A 6,033-nucleotide genomic window follows, 5' to 3' on the forward strand; every position below is an offset into this window, starting at 1 on the left:
AGTTTTATATTGACTTTAAAACCAGCCTCCAGGGCAGACTAACTGGTCAGGTGTGCATGACTGCTTGGAGATCGCCACGCCTCCAATATATACTACAAAGATAAAAATGTGGGGGGTTCAGCCCGCACAACCCTGTATGCAGGTGCACATTGCTATGGCGAAATACAGATACAAACGCAAAAACACAAATGCAATCGCACTCTGCAACCAGCTCTCTGCCCTGCCTCTATGCTGGATGTTGAATGAGGCATTGGTGTACATTTTGGCCAAAGCGTAATCAGCCACTGGCTGACATGGCCCATAACAGGTAGGAACTAGTGTTAGGGACCACTCTTAGAGGCGACCTTGACGTGGTGAGTGGCTTATTACTCTTTGGCCAAAATGTTAAAAACAAGCTTGAAATACTTCAATAATTTTCTGGGTTTTAAAAAACACCCATTTTTGGCGATACCCTCCATCTGGGGCCTCTGCCGCATTAGTCAGTGTGCAATTTAAGCTAAAAATACAGTCCATAGTCCAAGCAGACAACCTCCAGTTCCCGACTCCAATAAGACAAGAAGAATAACTCCCTGGATCAGCGACCCCTCTCTAGTAGCTATAGCCTGTAATATTATTACGCTCCAGAAATACATCCAGGCCCCTCCTGAATTCCTTTATTGTACTCACCATCACCACCTCCTCAGGCAGAGAGCTCCATAGTCTCACTGCTCTTACCGTAAAGAATCCTCTTCTATGCTTGTGTACAAACCTTCTTTCCTCCAGACGCAGAGGATGTCCCCTCGTCACAGTCCTGGGGATAAATAGATGATGGGAGAGATCTCTGTACTGACCCCTGATATATTTATACATAGGTATTAGATCTTCCCTCAGTCGTCTTTTTTCTAAAGTGAATAACCCTAGTGCTGATAATCTTTCAGGGTACTGTAGTTGCCCCCATTCCAGTTATTACTTTAGTTGCCCTCCTCTGGACCTTCTCCAGCTCTGCTATGTCTGCCTTGTTCACAGGAGCCCAGAACTGTACACAGTACTCCATGTGTGGTCTGACTAGTGATGTGTAAAGTGGTAGGACTATGTTCTTATCACCGGCATCTATGCCCCTTCTGATGCAACCCCTTATCTTATTGGCCTTGGCAGCAGCTGCCTGACACTGGTTTCTACAGCTTAGTTTGCTGTTTATTAAAATTCCTAGATCCTTTTCCATGTCAGTGTTACTCAGTGTTTTACGATTTAGTAGTTTAGTGCTCTCATTAAGAGAAACAAAATAAGTGTATTGCAGTTTTGATACCTTTTAATAGCTAAAAAAAATAGAAGTAATGATGTTACATAGCGAGCTTTCGAGACATCACCAGTCTCTTCATCAGGCGTACTACAAGAATATATGAAGAAACAGCAATATACAGTACAGACCAAAAGTTTGGACGCACCTTCTCATTCAAAGAGTTTTCTTTATTTTCATGACTATGGAAATTGTAGATTCACACTGAAGGCATCAAAACTATGAATTATCACATGTGGAATTATATACATAACAAAAAAGTGTGAAACAAATGGAAATATGTCATATTCTAGGTTCTTCAAAGTAGCCACCTTTTGCTTTGATTACTGCTTTGCACACTCTTGGCATTCTCTTGATGAGCTTCAAGAGGTAGTCACCTGAAATGGTCTTCACTTCACAGGTGTGTCCTGTCAGGTGTAATAAGTGGGATTTCTTGCCTTATAAATGGGGTTGGGACCATCAGTTGCGTTGTGGAGAAGTCAGGTGGATACACAGCTGATAGTCCTACTGAATAGACTGTTAGAATTTGTATTATGGCAAGAAAAAAGCAGCTAAGTAAAGAAAAACGAGTGGCCATCATTTCTTTAAGAAATGAAGGTCAGTCAGTCCGAAAAATTGGGAAAACTTTGAAAGTGTCCCCAAGTGCAGTCACAAAAACCATCAAGCGCTACAAAGAAACTGTCTCCCATGCGGACCGCCCCAGGAAAGGAAGACCAAGAGTCACCTCTGCTGCGGAGGAGAAGTTCATCCGAGTCACCAGCCTCAGAAATCGCAGGTTAACAGCAGCTCAGATTAGAGACCAGGTCAATGCCACCCAGAGTTCTAGCCGCAGACACATCTCTAGAACAACTGTTAAGAGGAGACTGTGTGAATCAGGCCTTCATGGTAGAATATCTGCTAGGAAACCACTGCTAAGGACGGGCAACAAGCAGAAGAGACGTGTTTGGGCTAAAGAACACAAGGAATGGACATTAGACCAGTGGAAATCTGTGCTTTGGTCTGATGAGTCCAAATTTGAGATCTTTGGTTCCAACCACCGTGTCTTTGTGCGACACAGAAAAGGTGAACGGATGGACTCTACATGCCTGGTTCCCACCGTGAAGCATGGAGGAGGAGGTGTGATGGTGTGGGGGTGCTTTGCTGGTGACACTGTTGGGGATTTATTCAAAATTGAAGGCATACTGAACCAGCATGGCTACCACAGCATCTTGCAGCGGCATGCTATTCCATCCGGTTTGCGTTTAGTTGGACCATCATTTATTCTTCAACAGGACAATGACCCCAAACACACCACCAGGCTATGTAAGGGCTATTTGACCATGAAGGAGAGTGATGGGGTGCTGCGCCAGATGACCTGGCCTCCACAGTCACCGGACCTGAACCCAATTGAGATGGTTTGGGGTGAGCTGGACCGCAAAGTGAAGGCAAAAGGGCCGACAAGTGCTAAGCATCTCTGGGAACTCCTTCAAGACTGTTGGAAGACCATTTCAGGTGACTACCTCTTGAAGCTCATCAAGAGAATGCCAAGAGTGTGCAAAGCAGTAATCAAAGCAAAAGGTGGCTACTTTGAAGAACCTAGAATATGACATATTTTCAGTTGTTTCACACTTTTTTGTTATGTATATAATTCCACATGTGTTAATTCATAGTTTTGATGCCTTCAGTGCGAATCTACAATTATTATAGTCATGAAAATAAAGAAAACTCTTTGATTGAGAAGGTGTGTCCAAACTTTTGGTCTGTACTGTACATGCAATAAGAACAGAGGCATGGGGGAATGAATGGACATTTAAAAAAAAAACCAGAACAACATATTAAAGATCTTGAGAATGAGAACCTGTTTCCTTTATGAGATGTACAGGTGTCAGTTTCCCAGTCTATATCTGTGGAGTTCCCCCATAATAACCACCTCATTATGATTTGCCGCCTCGTCTCTCGTTTAGTAGTAGATTTTCTGTGGACTCTGGTATATTAGGAGGTTTATAACAAACTATTAATAATTTATTATTGTTTTTGCCTCCATGTATCTCTACCCACAGTGACTCCACATGTTCAAGTCCCTCACTTATATCTTCTCGGACTGTGGGCTTTAGACAGGACTTTACATAAAGGCAGACCCCTCCCCCTCTCCGGTTTTGGCGATCCTTTCTAAACAGACTGTAACCCTGTACATTAATCGCCCAGTCATAGCTATCATCCAGCCGTGTCTCAGTTATTCCCACTGTCATAGCTATCATCCAGCCATGTCTCAGTTATTCCCACTGTCATAGCTATCATCCAGCCGTGTCTCAGTTATTACCACTGTCATAGCTATCATCCAGCCGTGTCTCAGTATTCCCACTGTCATAGCTATCATCCAGCCGTGTCTCAGTTATTCCCACTGTCATAGCTATCATCCAGCCGTGTCTCAGTTATTCCCACTGTCATAGCTATCATCCAGCCATGTCTCAGTTATTCCCACTGTCATAGCTATCATTCAGCCGTGTCTCAGTTATTCCCACTGTCATAGCTATCATCCAGCCGTGTCTCAGTTATTCCCACTGTCATAGCTATCATCCAGCCGTGTCTCAGTTATTCCCACTGTCATAGCTATCATCCAGCCGTGTCTCAGTTATTCCCACTGTCATAGCTATCATCCAGCCGTGTCTCAGTTATTCCCACTGTCATAGCTATCATCCAGCCATGTCTCAGTTATTCCCACTGTCATAGCTATCATCCAGCAGTGTCCTCAGTTATCCCACTGTCATAGCTATCATCCAGCCATGTCTCAGTTATTCCCACTGTCATAGCTATCATCCAGCCGTGTCCAGTTATTCCCACTGTCATAGCTATCATCCAGCCATGTCTCAGTTATTCCCACTGTCATAGCTATCATCCAGCCGTGTCTCAGTTATTCCACTGTCATAGCTATCATCCACCGTGTCTCGTTATTACCCAGTGTCATAGCTATCATCCAGCCGTGTCTCAGTTATTCCCACTGTCATAGCTATCATCCAGCCATGTCTCAGTTATCCTTCCAATGTCATAGCTATCATCCAGCTCGTGTCTCAGTTTATTCCCACTGTCATAGCTATCATCCAGCCGTGTCTCAGTTATTCCCACTTCATAGCTATCATCCAGCCGTGTCTCAGTTATCCCACTGTTCATAGCTATCATCCAGCCTGTCTCAGTATTCAGTTATTACCACTGTCATAGCTATCATCCAGCCATGTCTCAGTTATTCCCACTGTCATAGCTATCATCCAGCCATGTCTCAGTTATTACCACTGTCATAGCCCAGCGTCAGTTATTCCCACTGTCATAGCTATCATCCAGCCATGTCTCAGTTATTCCCACTGTCATAGCTATCATCCAGCCGTGTCTCAGTTATTCCCACTGTCATAGCTATCATCCAGCCGTGTCTCAGTTATTCCCACTGTCATAGCTATCATCCAGCCATGTCTCAGTTATTCCCACTGTCATAGCTAGCATCCAGCCAGTGTCCTCAGTTATTCCCACTGTCATAGCTATCATCCAGCCGTGTCTCAGTTATTCCCACTGTCATAGCTATCATCCAGCCAGTGTCTCAGTTATTCCCACTGTCATAGCTATCATCCAGCCATGTCTCAGTTATTCCCACTGTCATAGCTATCATCCAGCCAGTGTCTCAGTTATTCCCACTGTCATAGCTATCATCCAGCCGTGTCTCAGTTATTCCCACTGTCATAGCTATCATCCAGCCAGTGTCTGTCATAGCTATCATCCAGCCATGTCTCAGTTATTCCACTGTCATAGCTATCATCCAGCCATGTCTCAGTTATTACCACTGTCATAGCTATCATCCAGCCATGTCTCAGTTATTCCCACTGTCATAGCTATCATCCAGCCGTGTCTCAGTTATTCCCACTGTCATAGCTATCATCCAGCCATGTCTCAGTTATTCCCACTGTCATAGCTATCATCCAGCCGTGTCTCAGTTATTCCCACTGTCATAGCTATCATCCAGCCAGTGTCTCAGTTATTCCCACTGTCATAGCTATCATCCAGCCGTGTCTCAGTTATTCCCACTGTCATAGCTATCATCCAGCCGTGTCTCAGTTATTCCCACTGTCATAGCTATCATCAGAGTGCTCTCAGTTATTCCCACTGTCATAGCTATCATCCAGCGTGTCTCAGTTATTCCCACTGTCATAGCTATCATCCAGCCATGTCTCAGTTATTCCCACTGTCATAGCTATCATCCAGCCGTGTCTCAGTTATTCCCACTGTCATAGCTATCATCCAGCCGTGTCTCAGTTATTCCCACTGTCATAGCTATCATCCAGCCGTGTCTCAGTTATTCCCACTGTCATAGCTATCATCCAGCCATGTCTCAGTTATTCCCACTGTCATAGCTATCATCCAGCCGTGTCTCAGTTATTCCCACTGTCATAGCTATCATCCAGCCATGTCTCAGTTATTACCACTGTCATAGCTATCATCCAGCCATGTCTCAGTTATTCCCACTGTCATAGCTATCATCCAGCCAGTGTCTCAGTTATTCCCACTGTCATAGCTATCATCCAGCCGTGTCTCAGTTATTCCCACTGTCATAGCTATCATCCAGCCGTGTCTCAGTTATTCCCACTGTCATAGCTATCATCCAGCCAGTGTCTCAGTTATTCCCACTGTCATAGCTATCATCCAGCCGTGTCTCAGTTATTCCCACTGTCATAGCTATCATCAGCCTGTCTCAGTTATTCCCACTGTCATAGCTATCATCCAGCCAGTGTCTCAGT

The sequence above is a fragment of the Bufo gargarizans genome, unplaced genomic scaffold (genome assembly GCF_014858855.1).
Source record: "Bufo gargarizans isolate SCDJY-AF-19 unplaced genomic scaffold, ASM1485885v1 fragScaff_scaffold_549_pilon, whole genome shotgun sequence".
NCBI classification, from domain to species: domain Eukaryota; kingdom Metazoa; phylum Chordata; class Amphibia; order Anura; family Bufonidae; genus Bufo; species Bufo gargarizans.